General features: G+C 47.0%; 4 non-coding genes across 4 annotated transcripts; 3 read left to right on the forward strand and 1 right to left on the reverse strand.

The window, feature by feature from the left end:
* Positions 1-13,372: 13,372 nt before the first annotated feature.
* trnak-uuu (transfer RNA lysine (anticodon UUU)) lies at positions 13,373-13,445 on the forward strand. Its single transcript has one exon. It is a non-coding gene; the product is annotated as a tRNA-Lys (tRNA).
* Positions 13,446-14,901: 1,456 nt separating this feature from the next.
* On the reverse strand, positions 14,902-14,974 carry trnaa-agc (transfer RNA alanine (anticodon AGC)). The gene has a single exon. It is a non-coding gene; the product is annotated as a tRNA-Ala (tRNA).
* Positions 14,975-15,302: 328 nt separating this feature from the next.
* trnaf-gaa (transfer RNA phenylalanine (anticodon GAA)) lies at positions 15,303-15,375 on the forward strand. Its single transcript has one exon. It is a non-coding gene; the product is annotated as a tRNA-Phe (tRNA).
* A 657-nt stretch (positions 15,376-16,032) lies between these two features.
* Positions 16,033-16,105, forward strand: trnak-uuu (transfer RNA lysine (anticodon UUU)). Its single transcript has one exon. It is a non-coding gene; the product is annotated as a tRNA-Lys (tRNA).
* Positions 16,106-19,646: the final 3,541 nt, after the last annotated feature.

The raw sequence follows: 19,646 nt of genomic DNA on the forward strand, positions 1-19,646 counted from the left end.
CACCGGTCAGAACATCCTCCAACAGCTGGACCTGGCCCACCGCTCTGAGTTCAGGGTCATCCTCACGCGCAAGTGAGTTATACACTGAATTAGTCTTTTTTTTTTGCCATTATGTGAAATATTTACTAGAATAATTTATTTGAATACTCTTTCTAAGGTATGCCTGTGACATACGGGTCATCCGCCTGCTGCGTGAGCGAACACTTGGGAATGGCCCTGCCCGCATCGTCAGCCAGCTGAAGGAGAACCACAGTGAGGAGTGGCTCCAGCGGGTAGCAAGGTACACCTCTGAGTGTGTCGCCTTCATGGCCAACCCTGGCCTGCTGCCGCCACGTTTCCAGGAGCCCCCACAACCTGACGTAGTCCCCAGCTACAAATGGATCCTGACTGTTTACAGCCACGATATCCTCAGCAGACTTGAGGATATCAAGGCTTGTATCACAGGCACATATGGATCCATTTTAAAACTGGATTCCACTAAAAAGGTTTGAATAACTATTTACTATTACTATTACTATTTACTATATAACTACTAACTATTTGGATAACTGCATTCTCACTTATAATTAAGTATTTGGTTTTGTGAAACAGTTATTAACTAGATTTAATAAGATTTTACAAAATAAACACTCAATCACTCATCTTTAAATGTGTACATTTCAACTATCCTCATTACCTACAACAGTTTTTGGTACCATATTCCTCAATATATCAATTGAGGCATTCTACACAATACTTCTTCTCCATTCCTACAGTCAGAAAAGCAATTGGAAAGAGCGTTTATGTTTAAGGCTCCTTCAGACTGGAATAACTTACCTTCAAACATATGATCCTTGACATCATTTAAAAATTTTAAAAATGGTTTGTCTTCTTATTTTGAGATAAATTGTACATGTTTCAGATGATGCTATACCTTTATACAATATACAATACACTGTATATTCTATATTCTTTATTCTATTTTTACTGGGCAAGCATTTGTTCATAGCCTCTCTGTGGCCATCTAGTGGCTGTGTTCACCAATGTACTCATCTTTCTGATGTTTGTGTGTTGATTGTCTTAGTTGTAGTGTGTCTGTTGAATTGTTGATTGTTGTTTTGTTTTTGTCTTTGCTATTACTTTAATGTCTTTGTTTCATTTTTTGTTTTTCATGTTTGTTTGTATTGTATGTTAGGACCCCCTCGAAAACAAGATGGTTCATCTCAAGGGGTTTATCCTTATGAATAAACCTGTATCAAATCACTTTATAATATATGATTTGTAAGTCCAGGTGAACCTGTTCTAATAATACTGTGTTTATTCATTTGTATTTTCAGATCACCAAGAAGCTGACAGGGCCTGCTAAGGGCACTGCACAATGGCTCACTTCAGTTGGCAACGAAGTGGGTCAAGTGCTTGTCAGTGTCCTTACAGCCCATGAAGGACCTGGATTGGACCTCATGGCTGCAGGCCTGATGGAGAGGTACCGGAGGGCGGGTGTGGCTCCCCCCATTGCCTTGTATGTGGACTGTGGCTGCTGCAAGGAAGTGGGAGAGACGAAGCTGAAGATGCGCTTCAGCGGGTGGCTGGATGTCATCGTTCGGCTAGACATCTGGCACTTCATGCGGCGTCTGGCAGTAGGGTGTACCACTGACGCCCATCAGCTGTACCCCACTTTTATGGCACGCATGTCAGCATGCATTTTTGAGTGGGATGCAGATGATGTGGCTCTGCTGAGAAGGGCCAAGAGGGAGCAGCTGACGCAGCAAAACTGGCCTGCAGTGACTGAGAGGGAGCTGGACCGCCACATCACCAAGGCTGAGCTGGCGTTGCACTGCAGGAGGAGGACCCGAGGAGCAGAGCAGACCATTCTCCTCCTTGATCAGCTCTTAGGGGAGCTCATGAGCAGCAAGGGGAATGACGCGCTCAATGTTCCTCTGATTGACACTGTGCGGATGCAGCACATCTGGCGGACTCAGAAGCGGCATGTGGCATGCATTCAGGACCCTGCAGGTGTGCCGCTTTACACAGAGACCGGAAGCATCACCAAGGGAGGAGTGCTGCTGAAAACCTACCGATGTGCCAGGGGCTCCACATCGCTGGAATCGTTTCACTGCCACCTGAATCGATTCATTCCAGGTTTGTGTTCATTATCTATGGTGTTAATGATTTAATATGATTGTCTTTATGATAATTTGTTGTTAAATAAAGATTTTGCATGTCCACAATGTTTACTTCCTCTACAGATTTCTATGTCACAGGTGGTTCTAACATTTAGCCTGCTATTCTTTCTTTCTTTCTTTCTTTCTTTCTTTCTTTCTTTCTTTCTTTCTTTCTTTCTTTCTTTCTTTCTTTCTTTCAGGGAACAGTGCCAACACTGTGAACTTCCAGATTTACCTCCTGGAGGGGCTGAACCGCTGGAACCAGGACCGCGCTGCTGCTGCTGTTGCATCTGAACCATCTCCCCTGCACAGTTACACAGGGGAGTTGGTTCATTGCGTCAACAGCAATTTTGAGAGGGTGTTTGGCAGGAAACTGGTCCCTAACTTTATGCCACCTGCTAAATACACTGGTGAGGGTATTGTGATGACTGCATTTAATATATCTGGTGTCATTACATGTTAATTTACATATATAATGTTTAATTTTCTTTTGTTAATATTTTCTCAGGGGAGCTGATTGGTGTGCAGTATTTGCTGCGGCAAAATAATGAGCCACTGCAAGATATGCACACAAGTTGTGAGGAGACCTCCCAGCAGCTGGAGGAGCTGGACGTGGAAGGGCAAGGGGAAGAGGATGAGGGATTCGCTGAAGCGATGGGAGAAGAAACCACAGTGGCAGGTCTGGTGGATTGTGATGAGGTCGACCACCACAGCACCTCTCCTCCCTCCAGCACCTCTGTACTCTCCAGCAGCTGGCACCCGCAAGCACCTCTCCAGCCTCCAGCCATTCTGCAGTCTCCTGCATCTCTCCAGCCTCCAGCCCGTCTGCAGTCTCCTGCACCTCTCCAGCCTCCAGCCCGTCTGCAGTCTCCTGCACCTCTCCTGCCTCCAGCCACTCTGCAGTCTCCTGCACCTCTCCAGCTTCCAGCCACTCTGCAGTCTCCTGCACCTCTCCAGCCTCCAGCCCGTCTGCAGTCTCCTGCACCTCTCCTGCCTCCAGCCACTCTGCAGTCTCCTGCACCTCTCCAGCTTCCAGCCACTCTGCAGTCTCCTGCACCTCTCCAGCCTCCAGCCACTCTGCAGTCTCCTGCACCTCTCCAGCCTCCAGCCACTCTGCAGTCTCCTGCATCTCTCCAGCCTCCAGCCCGTCTGCAGTCTCCTGCACCTCTCCAGCTTCCAGCCCGTCTGCAGTCTCCTGCACCTCTCCAGCTTCCAGCCACTCTGCAGTCTCCTGCACCTCTCCAGCCTCCAGCCACTCTGCAGTCTCTCCAGCCTCCAGCCACTCTGCAGTCTCCTGCACCTCTCCAGCCTCCAGCCACTCTGCAGTCTCCTGCACCTCTCCAGCCTCCAGCCCATCTGCAGTCTCCTGCCACTCTGCAGTCTCCTGCACCTCTCCAGCCTCCAGCCCGTCTGCAGTCTCCTGCACCTCTCCAGCTTCCAGCCACTCTGCAGTCTCCTGCATCTCTCCAGCCTCCAGCCCGTCTGCAGTCTCCTGCACCTCTCCAGCCTCCAGCCACTCTGCAGTCTCCTGCACCTCTCCAGCTTCCAGCCACTCTGCAGTCTCCTGCACCTCTCCAGCCTCCAGCCCGTCTGCAGTCTCCTGCACCTCTCCAGCCTCCAGCCACTCTCCAGCCTCCAGCCGCTCTCCAGCCTCCAGCCCCTCTCCTGCCTCCAGCCCCTCTCCAGCCTTCTGCACCTCTCCAGGCTGTGGATGAACACAACATCCCAGGTATGGACAGAGTGGATGCACTGGCAGAGTACCTGGTGGAGCTGCGCCATCAGACAGGCCTCACCCTCAACAACCAGCAGGCCTACACTGTAGTGAGTCTGTGGCAGAACCTGGAGGATTTTGACAAGAGGCGGGTGGTGTATGCTGCTCGATACCAGGAGAGGCTGTTGACTGGCCGCTTCAGATCACCTAAACAGCGGTCTGATTTCACCCCTGGAGTGGAGAGCACCAAGAGGTGTGTGCTGGGCTCGAAGGGCTCCCCTGCACAGTGGCCAAGCTGCTGCCGACTTATAGAGACCATCTTCATCAGGCTATGTGACATCCACAAAAGCCCTAGAAAACAGGGAAAAGATAGCCTGTCAAGATGGTCTCTCATTCTTCAAGATTATCGAAGAATTCGGCAGCTACTGCTCTGCAACGGAGTGGTGATGGAGCAGACCACCCTTCAGCCAGTTGAGGTGAACCAGACCACCCTTATACAGTGGCACAACAAACGCCTGAAGGCTCAAGAGGTTGCTCTTCTGCTCAAAGACGTGCAGCTCCCTGAGGCGCGCCCAGTGGCAGTGGAGCCTCTATTGCCTGCCAACGCACAGCCTGTTGTGCCTATACAACATCATCACCATCACCATCAGCTGCATTCTTACATAATGCCACCTAATACAGCAGGGCAGGCGAGAACCAGGTTCAGGCAGCCTCCAGCCACCTCCGTCCAGCCTCCAGCCCCCCATATCCAGCAAGGGTCGAGAGCAGGGCCCAGGCTTATTAGTCCCAGGCCCATAGCTGCACAGCGGCAGCTGTTTCCTGCAGCACCACCTGCACCTGTCGTACCAGGGATGCGGCTGTTGCTCCCCTGCCCTGTCCCTAATTCAGCCATCACCCCGTCCTCATTACCCAGCACCACCACTGCCACCAGTGAACCTACCGATGACCAATGCCAAGCTGCATCCGCTAAACGGAAATACAATCGGTCGGCCACATCGAACATGTGCAAGAAGTGTGGCCAGTTTCGCACTTCAGAAACTGGCCACAGCCAATACAAGGGGAAAATATATTGCCCAAAAACTGAGACCCTGTCCAAAGAACAGTGGTTGAAGGCCATGCAGAGTGCAGCCCACGAACAAAGCCTCAACATTAAGTTTTAGCTATTTGTGTTTGATATATGTTCACAGTTGTCTGGTGGATTGTGATGAGGTCGACCACCACAGCACCTCTCCTCCCTCCAGCACCTCTCTACTCTCCAGCAGCTGGCACCCGCAAGCACCTCTGCAGTCTCCTGCACCTCTCCAGCTTCCAGCCACTCTGCAGTCTCCTGCACCTCTCCAGCCTCCAGCCACTCTGCAGTCTCCTGCACCTCTCCAGCTTCCAGCCACTCTGCAGTCTCCAGCCCCTCTCCAGCCTCCAGCCCGTCTGCAGTCTCCTGCACCTCTCCAGCTTCCAGCCACTCTGCAGTCTCCAGCCCCTCTCCTGCCTCCAGCCACTCTGCAGTCTCCTGCACCTCTCCAGCTTCCAGCCACTCTGCAGTCTCCTGCACCTCTCCAGCTTCCAGCCACTCTGCAGTCTCCTGCACCTCTCCAGCCTCCAGCCCGTCTGCAGTCTCCTGCACCTCTCCAGCTTCCAGCCACTCTGCAGTCTCCAGCCCCTCTCCTGCCTCCAGCCACTCTGCAGTCTCCTGCACCTCTCCAGCCACTCTGCAGTCTCCTGCACCTCTCCAGCTTCCAGCCACTCTGCAGTCTCCTGCACCTCTCCAGCCTCCAGCCACTCTGCAGTCTCCAGCCCCTCTCCTGCCTCCAGCCACTCTGCAGTCTCCTGCACCTCTCCAGCCTCCAGCCACTCTGCAGTCTCCTGCACCTCTCCAGCTTCCAGCCACTCTGCAGTCTCCTGCATCTCTCCAGCCTCCAGCCCGTCTGCAGTCTCCTGCACCTCTCCAGCCTCCAGCCCGTCTGCAGTCTCCTGCACCTCTCCAGCTTCCAGCCACTCTGCAGTCTCCAGCCCCTCTCCTGCCTCCAGCCACTCTGCAGTCTCCTGCACCTCTCCAGCCTCCAGCCACTCTGCAGTCTCCTGCACCTCTCCAGCCTCCAGCCCGTCTGCAGCATCCTGCACCTCTCCTGCCTCCAGCCCGTCTGCAGTCTCCTGCACCTCTCCAGCTTCCAGCCACTCTGCAGTCTCCTGCACCTCTCCAGCTTCCAGCCACTCTGCAGTCTCCAGCCCCTCTCCTGCCTCCAGCCACTCTGCAGTCTCCTGCACCTCTCCAGCTTCCAGCCACTCTGCAGTCTCCTGCACCTCTCCAGCTTCCAGCCACTCTGCAGTCTCCTGCACCTCTCCAGCTTCCAGCCACTCTGCAGTCTCCTGCACCTCTCCAGCTTCCAGCCACTCTGCAGTCTCCAGCCCCTCTCCTGCCTCCAGCCACTCTGCAGTCTCCTGCACCTCTCCAGCCTCCAGCCACTCTGCAGTCTCCAGCCCCTCTCCTGCCTCCAGCCACTCTGCAGTCTCCTGCACCTCTCCAGCCTCCAGCCACTCTGCAGTCTCCTGCACCTCTCCAGCTTCCAGCCACTCTGCAGTCTCCTGCATCTCTCCAGCCTCCAGCCCGTCTGCAGTCTCCTGCACCTCTCCAGCCTCCAGCCCGTCTGCAGTCTCCTGCACCTCTCCAGCCTCCAGCCACTCTGCAGTCTCCTGCACCTCTCCAGCCTCCAGCCCGTCTGCAGCATCCTGCACCTCTCCTGCCTCCAGCCCGTCTGCAGTCTCCTGCACCTCTCCAGCTTCCAGCCACTCTGCAGTCTCCTGCACCTCTCCAGCCTCCAGCCACTCTGCAGTCTCCTGCACCTCTCCAGCTTCCAGCCACTCTGCAGTCTCCAGCCCCTCTCCAGCCTCCAGCCCGTCTGCAGTCTCCTGCACCTCTCCAGCTTCCAGCCACTCTGCAGTCTCCAGCCCCTCTCCTGCCTCCAGCCACTCTGCAGTCTCCTGCACCTCTCCAGCTTCCAGCCACTCTGCAGTCTCCTGCACCTCTCCAGCTTCCAGCCACTCTGCAGTCTCCTGCACCTCTCCAGCCTCCAGCCCGTCTGCAGTCTCCTGCACCTCTCCAGCTTCCAGCCACTCTGCAGTCTCCAGCCCCTCTCCTGCCTCCAGCCACTCTGCAGTCTCCTGCACCTCTCCAGCTTCCAGCCACTCTGCAGTCTCCAGCCCCTCTCCTGCCTCCAGCCACTCTGCAGTCTCCTGCACCTCTCCAGCCTCCAGCCACTCTGCAGTCTCCTGCACCTCTCCAGCCTCCAGCCCGTCTGCAGCATCCTGCACCTCTCCTGCCTCCAGCCCGTCTGCAGTCTCCTGCACCTCTCCAGCTTCCAGCCACTCTGCAGTCTCCTGCACCTCTCCAGCTTCCAGCCACTCTGCAGTCTCCAGCCCCTCTCCTGCCTCCAGCCACTCTGCAGTCTCCTGCACCTCTCCAGCTTCCAGCCACTCTGCAGTCTCCTGCACCTCTCCAGCTTCCAGCCACTCTGCAGTCTCCTGCACCTCTCCAGCTTCCAGCCACTCTGCAGTCTCCAGCCCCTCTCCTGCCTCCAGCCACTCTGCAGTCTCCTGCACCTCTCCAGCCTCCAGCCACTCTGCAGTCTCCAGCCCCTCTCCTGCCTCCAGCCACTCTGCAGTCTCCTGCACCTCTCCAGCCTCCAGCCACTCTGCAGTCTCCTGCACCTCTCCAGCTTCCAGCCACTCTGCAGTCTCCTGCATCTCTCCAGCCTCCAGCCCGTCTGCAGTCTCCTGCACCTCTCCAGCCTCCAGCCCGTCTGCAGTCTCCTGCACCTCTCCAGCCTCCAGCCACTCTGCAGTCTCCTGCACCTCTCCAGCCTCCAGCCCGTCTGCAGCATCCTGCACCTCTCCTGCCTCCAGCCCGTCTGCAGTCTCCTGCACCTCTCCAGCTTCCAGCCACTCTGCAGTCTCCAGCCCCTCTCCTGCCTCCAGCCACTCTGCAGTCTCCTGCACCTCTCCAGCCTCCAGCCACTCTGCAGTCTCCTGCACCTCTCCAGCCTCCAGCCCGTCTGCAGCATCCTGCACCTCTCCTGCCTCCAGCCCGTCTGCAGTCTCCTGCACCTCTCCAGCTTCCAGCCACTCTGCAGTCTCCAGCCCCTCTCCTGCCTCCAGCCACTCTGCAGTCTCCTGCACCTCTCCAGCCACTCTGCAGTCTCCTGCACCTCTCCAGCTTCCAGCCACTCTGCAGTCTCCTGCACCTCTCCAGCTTCCAGCCACTCTGCAGTCTCCTGCACCTCTCCAGCTTCCAGCCACTCTGCAGTCTCCAGCCCCTCTCCTGCCTCCAGCCACTCTGCAGTCTCCTGCACCTCTCCAGCTTCCAGCCACTCTGCAGTCTCCTGCACCTCTCCAGCTTCCAGCCCGTCTGCAGTCTCCTGCACCTCTCTAGCCTCCAGCCCCTCTGCAGTCTCCTGCACCTCTCCAGCCTCTAGCCACTCTGCAGTCCCCCATAAACGGAAATCGGCCACATCGAACATGTGCAAGAAGTGTGGCCAGTTTCGCACTTCATAAACTGGCCACAGCCAGTACAAGGGGAAAATATATTGCCCAGAAACTGAGACCCTGTCCAAAGAACAGTGGTTGAAGGCCATGCAGAGTGCAGCCCACGAACAAAGCCTAAACATGAAGTTTTAGCTATTTGTGTTTGATATATGTTCACAGTTGTTGTTTTTAATGTGTCCTCATTTTCCTCTTTTGTGTGATTTCTTATCGGTTCATTGTTCTGTTAATTATTCAAGATTCATTGCCCTGATCATTATTATTATTTACAGTGGTGGAAGAAGTACTCTGATCATTTACTTAAAGGGTAACTTCGGTATTTTTCAACCTGGACCCTCTTTTCCCAACTGCGGGTGTCTTAAGTAACTAATGGGGACAACAATTTTTGAAAGGTCCAGTATTGAGCGAGATCGCTTCAGCCGGCAGCCGCGAAACGGGCTGCAATGTAATCCGACGGGGCAAATGAACCGTCAATGTACGTCCACTACAAGTGCTTGTTTTGCCACTGACAGGCTCAGATTGTTATTATAAGTGTCTGACAACATTATGGAAAGGACCCGATACAGAAATGAAACGTACTTCCTTACCTTTAGCCAGAGCCGTTCTGCCTTTAGCTCTTCATCCGTATACTCTGGCTCAAATAAATACGGGCGGCCATCGAATTCAAAGGCCTCTTCCACGTTGTCGAAATCAGCTAAATATTCAGCCATGACTTAGAAAATATTTTAGATAACACCGAGCCACGATTTCTGTACTCCAACACAACAAACTCCCCCCGGCACTCCTCTCTCCAACTCTCACTCACTTCCTGCAACAACTAAGCTCTCGCGAGACTTGAGCGAGACTTGGTTACACACAGACCGGATCAAGCATAAGGTAAGGAAGTACGTTTCATTTCTGTATTGAGTCCTTTCCATAATGTTGTCAGACATTTATAATAACAATCTGAGCCTGTCAGTGGCAAAACAAGCACTTTTAGTGGACGTACATTGACGGTTCATTTGCCCCGCCGGATTACATTGCAGCCCGTTCCGCGGCTGCCGGCTGAAGCGATCTCGCTCAATACTGGACCAATTTCAAAAATTGTTGTCCCCATTAGTTACTTAGACACCCGTAGTTGGGAAAAGAGGGTCCAGGTTGAAAAATACCGAAGTTACCCTTTAAGTAAAAGTACCAATACAGCAATGTAAAAATCCTACTTAAGTAAAAGTACATAAGTATTAGCAGCAAAATGTAGTTAAAGTATTAAAGTAAAAGTAATGGTTTGGTCCCTGACTGATATTTTATTATATATGACATCATTAGATTATTAATACTGAAGCATCAGTGTGTAAGCAGCATGTTACTGTTGTAGCTGCTGGAGGTGGAGCTAGTTTGAACTACTTTATATACAGTTAGCTAGTTTAGTCCAGGGGTTCCCAACCTAGGGGTCGGGCCCCTCCAAAGGGTCACCAGATAAATCTGAGGGGTCGTGAGATGATTCATGGGAGAGGAAAGAAGAAAAAACAAAGTTCTGATACACAAATCTGTTTTCAGTTTTTGGACTTTTTCTCTAATCTTTGATTTTTGCTGAAATGTTGGATCATTTGAACATTTATTGAAATGAAAGCATGTGAGGTTTAGAGGGAAAAATCACTATTTGGTGGAGCTGTTAACTCATAGACATCTGAAATGTGACCCTGACTACACACTGCTTTTTTACTGGTTTAATCTTTAACAATGTGTTGTATTTTAAAAGCTTGTTATATTATCCATTGTGTCAAATCTCCATCTGAAAAGTAACTGAAGCTGTCAAATAAATGTAGTGGAGTAGAAAGTACAATATTTCCCTCTGAAATGTAGTGGAGTGTAAGTATAAAGTAGCATAAAATGGAAATACTCAAGTAAAGTACAAGTGTCTCAAAATTGTACTTAACAGTACTTAGCCTCCTTGCCTAATTGTGTGATTTGCCAATAAGCTCTCTGTTCTTTGATTTTCTTTTTTTGATTGCTGTTTTTATTATTATTATTTATTGTTCACTGTGTTCTTTATTTGATTTAGATTGCACTTTTTCTAATTGTTTTTGAGTATCATTTGTGTGCACTTGATAAAGATTTATTTAATTGAAATTGATTCTCTGTTCGTCTCTTCAATAATATCGTGTTATTTAATCTACTACATAATACATTCATATACACAATACTTTTTATACTTGACTCAATGACCAATAAAGTTATTAAATTATCATTCATATCATTCATATATCATTCACGCATTCATTTCAATCATTACTTTCTTTCAATTCGTCTTTAGTGCATTACCCACTTTTGATATAGCCTAGATATTAATTTCTCAAGATTTGTGTCTAGTTAGATTAAAAAGACTTGGAAACCTTATTTATTTATTTATTTATTTAGTCAGTCATTAATCTGCATACGGAGAAACTCATACACACAGGTAAAAGTGACAGCAGGCATAATAAACAGTCAAGAAAGGAGAAATAGACTTTGCAACGCTGAACACTGATTTAAGGGTAAAATAAACCCTATGCAGTAGCATTAAACTCCTCTCGCACATGATATTGACCAGTGGGTAAGAGTTATGTATGTCCATATGAAAAAAGAAAAGAGTGTATTTGTGTGCCACAAGAAATGTCATGCGAAAATGGCCACTGCTTGATATACATTATGTTAAAAAATCATTTTTAAAGTACATACTCCCTATTACAATAATAAGGAGCCCTTTTTAAGACCATTGCATATTTACTAACATGCTTGAGGTGGGATTTGAAACTGTCTCTTCCATTTTACAAGTACTGTGATGGTTCATTAAAAGTTGATCAAAAACATCTAACACAATCATATTACATTATAGTTGAATTAGAATTGAGTTTCAGCACATTGACACCATTTCAGAGCACCAAGACAATTATTGAATGTCATTCGACGAAATTCAATTAAGTCCACGGCTGGATTCGAACCCCGGTCCTTCCATTTTTTCTTCCATTTTCCTTCCTTTTTCTCCCCCCTTTCTCCCCCTTCTTCCCCATCTTATACGGACTATTGTTCCCCAGCTTTCGCGGAGTTGGGAGAGCGTTAGACTGAAGATCTAAAGGTCCCTGGTTCGATCCCGGGTTTCGGCAAGTGAGGAGGTCACTTGCGGGAAGCAGTCCCTTTTGGTTGCCATCCATCTCCCAATGTCCGTAACGGCTGGCGCGGCAACCGTTTTAAGCCTGTGATTTTCTGCCTTGTGATTTCCCAAAACACGGCGGACATTTACAAAGAAATACCCTTTTTGGACAACGTAGGCATGCATATAGGGCTCCCTCTCGCACTGGAGGACAGCGTTTAAGCGTTTGAGATAACGCCCTTCTCCAGTGCCGCTTCTATTCGCAACACTCAAACGGGCCGCACCCTTTGACAGGGCAGGACCTAGCTTCATGTTAGCGTTCCACACAATTCTTAAATCAGTGGCTGGCATTCACTTATAATTTGTGTTCATTAAAAACTGGCCGTCAATGGGCCTTTTCAACAGGCGTTAGGTTGCAAATATGGTGGCACAGCAAACCAAGGTTCTCGGTTTGAAGGACTGGAATGCAAAAGCAAAGTAACCAACACAGATGTGTCTGCATACAAAGGCAAGGCAAGGCAAGGTAGCTTTATTTGTATAGCACATTTCATACACTGGGGCAATTCAAAGTGCTTTACAGAGTGATAAAAATACAGTAAACTTAAAAGATTTACAATTAAAAAGTGCAAAAGTACAGACAAGAGATACAAAAGATAAAAGACTTAAAAAGTAAACTAGTGCAGTTCAAATCAAATGAGATAGAAAGATGAAAGAATACAGCAAATACAACAAATACTCCCACTTTTAGATGCACATTGTGAACCCATATGTTTTTCTGTAATTTTCTTTTCCCCTGTCCTTCCTGATTCTACTCTTGATCTGATATTTACGTCAGATCTCACTGCCTAAGGCAGACGAGAATCATAGATTCTCCTCTTGGTCAAAAACCTCACCATCCACAGATGGATGAGAATCATACAGGGTAAAGCTCTGTCCCCCCCACATATAGTGTTCACTCATGCGCAAGTAAGCATTACCTGGACAAGACGAATGAAAATTCGTACTTGCCCGTGTCAGCTCTGTTGGGATCCTAAACAGAAAGAGTTAAAATTAAGGTTATTTAAAAGCTAAGCTGAAAAGATAAGTTTTTAGCCATTACAGGGTAGAGTAGGCAGCGTAAAATAAGAATGTTTTTAGCTTTGACTTAAAAGTGGTCAGAGTCTGGGCTTGTCTAATATCATCTGGGAGGTTATTCCAGGTCTGTGTTGCATGATAACAAAACGCTGCTTCACCGTGTTTTGTTCTAACTCTTGGGACAGCCAGTAGGCCAGCCCCAGATGTCCTAAGGGTCCTAGAAGGTTCATATGGCACAGTCATGTCAGAGATGTATTTGGGCCCAGAGCCACAGAGTGATTTGTAGACAAGCAGCAAGATTTTGAAATAAATTCTCTGAGTGACTGGTAGCCAGTGTAAGGATTATAGAACTGGTGTAATGTGGTCATATTTCTTAGTTTTCGTCAGGACCCTGGCAGCGGCGTTCTGAATAAGTTGGAGTTGCCAAAGAGCTTTTTTTGAAAGCCCTGTGAACAGACCATTGCAGTAATCCAATCTACTGGAAATAAAGGCATGGGTAAGCCTTTCTAGGTCTTGTTTGGACATTAGTCCTCTGACTCTTGCAATATTTTTTAGATGGTAGTAAGCTGACGAAGTTACCGATTTGATGTGGCTATTGAAATTTAAATCTGAGTCAGAGATGTATTTGGGCCCAGAGCCACAGAGTGATTTGTAGACAAGCAGCAAGATTTTGAAATCAATTCTCTGAGTGACTGGTAGCCAGTGTAAACGTGGGCATGATTTTTCTGCTATTCCTTCACGCAACAATGACCTTGGCAGTTGAATTGTAGGAACAAAAAAGGACACTCTGGAGAGGCGCTGAGACCCTGGGTAGCTCAGACGGTAGAGCATCAGACTTTTAATCTGAGGGTCCAGGGTTCAAGTCCCTGTTCAGGTGTGCGCGTAGCACTTCTGCCATGCAAAGGCAAAAGGCCTTAACTTCAATTTTGGTCGAAAATGAGTTATTGTGATTTTTGGAACATTAAAGATCTGTTTTATCAAGTGGACAAATATCTTGAGTCAATTTTGTTGTTTTTTGTAGAAAATAGTAGGTTGTCTTTGCTGTAACTTCCAAAAGCCCTAGAAAAGCCAAGGCAGAATCCCGTAACATCAGTTAAGGTGCTCTGCCTTTGTTTTGCTGCACATCAAGTGAAGTTACTGTTTACCGCGCTGGAGTTACGGTGTTATACCTATGTATTAATATCTGTCATCGAAGCATTTCTGACACACACACAGTAGCTTGAATATAGTGTAAAGCAAATAGTGTTGCAGTGGTTGTTTTTACTAATGTTACTTGTTAGCGAGCTAGCTAGCGTTAGCTAGCTTAGGCTAACTACTTGACAAACAAAACTAAACTGCTCCCATATGCAATCAGAATGCAAACAAAGCATTGGGAACAAACAATAACTAGATGGCTTGCCAGCTATAAGTAATCGTAAATCATACGCAATGAATGCTTTTTTCGTGTCATGCAGGCTAGTCAGTGCCAGCCTGTGACAGCCCGACACTGACAGCCAAGGAAACAGTGCAAGTGGGTTAGGGCTCGCATAGACACACGACACACCTCCTAAGTAGCCTAATCACACACACACAAGCTCAGCAGTATAACAATTCACAATTAAATAACCTTTTCTTGTAACCTGATAAAAAATCCATTGCAAACAATGTCCACTGAGAAGTTAAATCCAACCAAGTGAGCGATCAAATGTAAGTTAATGCCTTTTGCCTTGGCATGACCCCTTATTATTTTGCAGACAATGCAAAGGCAGAGTACAGTAACTTCCGAATAAGGGTCAAAGGTCAAGTTTGAGCCCAAAATTTTTATGTAGATAAATAACTTCATTAAAAAAACAAAGAATTGCCACATTTCCAATAATCTGCCTACAATTCATTTGGCTGGACAACAAAAAAACTTTAAAGTCATTTTTCTCAGTTCTACACTCTGGCGAGTTAAGGTCTTTTGCCTTTGCAGGGCAGACTTGCTGAAGCAATGTGAAACCAATCGCCCCAAGCGAGGACGCTGGCAACAAACCAAGGAGGACTGCAATTGCTCCGCTGGGCTTTTGTACATTGAAGGTCAAGCAAACGCTCCCACCTTTGCAGCTGTACGCTGTAGAATCGCAGTTCTAGATCAAGCCCATTCGGTGCCGAGGACAGGCACACGCCACTCTCAGTACTCGGAGCAGGTATTTGTCGGCGCAGTGTCAACTGCAAGGCACTCGTGTTTCAAGCCAAATCATGAAAGAGCGTTGAACTCCGGATGCAAAGATCCAGTTTAAATCCTGGGTTTTTACAAATGGCTACGGCTTATTTGTTCAAAAGACAAGCCCCTGTCATAGGATGGACAGGTCATTTGGAGAATGCGGGCATCGATCCCGCTACCTCTCGCATGCTAAGCGAGCGCTCTACCATTTGAGCTAATTCCCCGGCCTGTAAGCCAAGCCATAGGGAAGCCTCGAGACTTTTCACCCTGTGGCAGGACCTCGCTGTCTATTAGGGTCACCCCAAATTGATAAATCAGTGTCTGGCAACTTGCAGTCGTTAAAAATCGGTGCTCACTGAACCATTTCAAGAGCCGTTATATTGCCAATGTGATGGCACAGCAGGCCGAGCTCTTCAGTTTTAGAGGCAGAAGTCTTTAATTAACATATGCAAAGTGCATTGGAAGATACATGTCCCTGCAAGCGCGCCCAGTGATCCTGTCACATTCCGGTGGCAGTCCCTGGTGGTGCGTGGGATGGCTCTTTGATGACAAGCCGAAATAGCTCAGTTGGGAGAGTGTTAGACTGAAGATCTAAAGGTCCCTGGTTCGATCCCGGGTTTCGGCAAGTGCGGAGGTCACTTGTGTAACATCGTCCCTTTTGGTTGCCATGTATTTCCCAATGTCCGTAACAGCTGGCGCGGCAAACGTTTTAATCCCGTGATTTTCTGGCGCGTGATTTCCCAAAACACGGCGCACATTTACAAAGAAATACCCTTTTAGGAGAACGCAAGCATGCATAGGGCTCCCTCTCGCACTGGAGGACAGCGTTTAAGTGTTTGAGATAACTCCCTTCTCCATTGGCGCTTTGATTCGCAACACTCAAACGGGCTGCACCCTTTGACAGGGCAGGACCTAGCTTCATGTTAGCGTTCCACACAATTCTTAAATCAGTGGCTGGCATTCACTTATAATTTGCGTTCATTGAAAACTGTCCGTCAATGGGCCTTTTCAACAGGCGTTAGGTTGCAAATATGGTGGCACAGCAAAGCAAGGTTCTCGGTTTGAAAGACTGGAATGCAAAAGCAAAGTAACCAACACAGATGTGTCTGCATACAAAACCAGCGCCCTTTTCCTATCCCGCCCTACGGAAGATGGCAGAATGATTGGTTGCAGCACATTTCGCTGCACAAACTTGGGCGTGATTTTTCTGCTATTCCTTCATGCAACAATGACCTTGGCAGTTGAACTGTACGATCAAGGACACTCTGGAGAGGCACTGAGAGCCTGGGTAGCTCAGACGGTAGAGCATCAGACTTTTAATCTGAGGGTCCAGGGTTCAAGTCCCTGTTCAGGCGTGCGCGTAGCACTTGCTGAAGCAATGTGAAACCAATCGCCCCAAGCGAGGACACTGGCAACAAACCAAGGAGGACTTCAATTGCTGCACTGGGCTTTTGTACATTGAAGGTCAAGCAAACGCTCCCACCGTTGCAGCAGTACGCTGTAGAATCGCAGCTCTAAATCAAGCCCAGTTGGTGCCGAGGACAAGCACACGCCACGCTCGGCGCACGGAGCAGGTATTTGTCGCCGCAATGTGAAGTGCAAGGCACTGGTGTTTCAAGCCAAATCATGAAAGAGCATTGATCTCTTACTTACTCTTGGATCCCGGATGGTTGGTACTGATCCTGGTTTGGAGTAAATGTCTCCCTGCAAATACGGCGATGTGTTGAGCCTCATTCATTAGGCTGTCGGTTGAAAAGTGTGCAGAACATACCAAAAAGTGGTGGCTGACTTTCGAGGATATGCAGTTACTAAAAATAGTGAAGCCTCTGAGAACGAAGTCCCATATCTTTGGGAAGTCGATGTAAGGACTTGTTGGCTGATTTGCAGCCAGAAACAGAGCAGTTGGCGTTGCCTGTTTTACTTGTCATCTTGCTCATTACTAAGAGTCGCAGAAGTAGCGGACACGGTGGGCGAAGTTTGCAGGTGTTGGGGCGTAAATATGCCAATGAGTAGTTAGTGCTCATTGGTCAATTTTAGACAGTCCAGTGTCTATGTAGAATCTGGAGTAAAATCTGACTGGCTTGTACAAGGGGGCATGTTTTTTAGTTGGTGACTGTGGGGAAACGGCATAGTAATATGATTCTGCTTTTTTTATTGTGATTACTTTACACCTCCAAGTACCAAAATCACCAGAAATAGTAGGAATAGCACTTCCTAGGATACCCCCCTTTTGTGATCACACCATATAACTTTTTATGACTTCTTCACCTTGTTTGCTTGCCGTAACATACACCTATTTATCAATAAATGTTTTATATCAAAATCCAATTGCTTTTACTTCCTGGAAAACAGTGTATTTTTAGTGGTTACCTCTTCAGTCTGAATATCAGGCAATCACCGTGCACCAGTAGGCATAAATACAAATTCTAACCAATAAAACTATCACAGATTTTTTAACAATCCAGCCTCTCCCCTCAAATAAAACTGCCTTTCTTTCCTTAACTGATATCCCATTGGGTTGCCGCTCTTTTTTCCACAGGATGTAGTGTTATTATACTGTATATCAGCACACATGGAATCCCTTCTGTCCAATCAAATTACTCGACCAGAAATAACTGCTGTTATACTGTATATCAGCACTGCTATGAACTTTCATAACTCATATAGATTATAGATGTTTCACTTATAGAGGCCTTTGGAAAATCTCTCCGCTAACAGACGACTGAACTCTGTTATAAGAAGATAAACATCAGATTCTCAATGCAGTTGTACGGCAGCGTATTGATGTCACAGTGGGAAAAAAATATAGTAGATCTTTTTCTCGTTATAGCAAGATATTTTCATGTTATAATGACATCTTTTCTCATTATTACGACATACCAACTTATCTCATAACGAGAAACGTTTCTCGTTATGTCCATAGGCTGTTTTCTCATTAGGTTATAGATCTTTTTTCTCATTATAACAACATTTGAAAGTTTCTTGGTATCTTGTTATAACGAGATATGTTGGTATGTCATTAAAATATGTCGTTATAACGTTAAAATATATTGTTATAAAAAGAAAAATCTTGTTATAATGAGATACTGAGCCGATTTTCTTTTTTCACTGTGACATCAATACGCTACCGTACAGTTGTGCTGGTCAGTGTATTGTCTATTTGAGTTATGACTGTTATTGTGTTGAAAGGATGTGTTTTAGTTGCTTTTTGGATTCAACTGTTGGAGATTACAGTTGGCCCTGTGTGTATGTGTGTGTGTGTGTGTGTGTGTGTGTGTGTGTGTGTTGACGCTCTACAGTGAAGTGATTAAATTTTTCAACACAATCAATCATCGTGATGGGCAAAAACTAGGAAAGTAAGGCCCAGATTGAAAATAACCGGAATTATCATTTAACTAGGGAGACTACTGATTGATGTTATGTAGCCTATGTTAAACTTATGGGATAAAATGGACTCTCTCAGTGAGTAGACCTCCTTCCAAGTTGTCTCGTACATGGTTTGTGTTGGAGTCTTTATATGTATTTGGCGTCTTGCATGGGCCTATACAGCTATGATGAAAAGACATTTTGAGAACAACATCTTTTATTTTTATTTACATATTGAGTGGGCAGTTGTTTATTCAGAAGACAGAGGACAGGCACCCCGCTGGCCACAGTTTTTACAGTGAGCAGTCTATATTCCTATTCATTTCCTATGGAGGGCAGCAGTACGCCTCACATGCATCTAATCTGCCTCAAAACTCATGACAAGAAGAAGAGAAAGGACTTTTGCTGCTTTCAAGTGCTGTCTGAAATATCTAAATTCCAATTTAAGCGCACAACAATGATCCAAAAAAGTGGTAAATATGGGAAAGTGGACATTTTGTATTGAGGAGATAGACAAAAATAGATAGACAAAAAGATAGACAAAAAGAGATAGGTTTCCCAAATAAGAACAAGCAATTTACAATCAAATAAACCAAGCAATATCTTCACAACAAGCTTAACTTAAAAAAAAAAAATAAATAAAATAAAATAAAATACATAAAATAGACATAATAAATTTGTATGATATAGCCTAAATATGTTTTCCCTATCCAATAAATCATCTCACGACCCCTCAAAACCCCTCATGATGTCCCGGGGGGTCCCGAATCCCAGGTTGAGAACCATTGCCCTAAGGTATGCTGCATCATATTTCATCTACCACCAAAACCTCCAACCTTATTATTACAACCTAGTTTTGTTGTATGATTTCCCCCCCCCCCCACTCTGTTTAACTTCAACGATTTTTGTTTTTAATAAATAAACCATCAATTACATGCCTTATGCCCATTTTACTTGCATTTTGCCGCTCCAGGTCAAAGTTGCTCTACTAAAAACTACTTTTGTTGTAATGTCCATTTTGTTATGGCTGACCCGTCTCACCAAAAGCATCTGGTGAGCGACAAGACTTAGCCTATTATACTAGTGATTCTCAACCTTTTGCATCCCAAGGACTCTAATTTGGTCCACATTAGGGCCACAGACCCCCATTTGATGAGATTTTGTCTCTCAGACCCAAATCTGAGATTATTTTTATTGTTAGATATGATTTTGTCCAGAATCCAATGACTATTGTAGGTAGAGAGATAACAGTGAAACTACGATCAAATTAGTCATTCTTCTACATTCTCTAATTGTGTTAACTTCTTGTAAATGAAATAATGCTTAAGTTAAATAATTCATCAGTTTGCTGGGGACCCCCTGGAACCCCCATCAAGGACCCCTGGTGGTCCCCGTTGAGAACCACTGTATTATACAACTTTCGAACTAGGAAGTAGAAATTTACGAGGAACACTTGAAGGCAGCATTTGGTATAACACAGCTGCCAAAATCGACGTGGAAATTTTTTCAGTTTATGGTTGTTTCTCAGCC

The sequence above is a fragment of the Centroberyx affinis genome, unplaced genomic scaffold (assembly GCF_046629955.1).
Source record: "Centroberyx affinis isolate AG114_WGS23_722 - 3 ecotype Tasmania unplaced genomic scaffold, CSIRO-AGI_Caff_v1 ptg008559l_1, whole genome shotgun sequence".
NCBI classification, from domain to species: Eukaryota; Metazoa; Chordata; class Actinopteri; order Beryciformes; family Berycidae; genus Centroberyx; species Centroberyx affinis.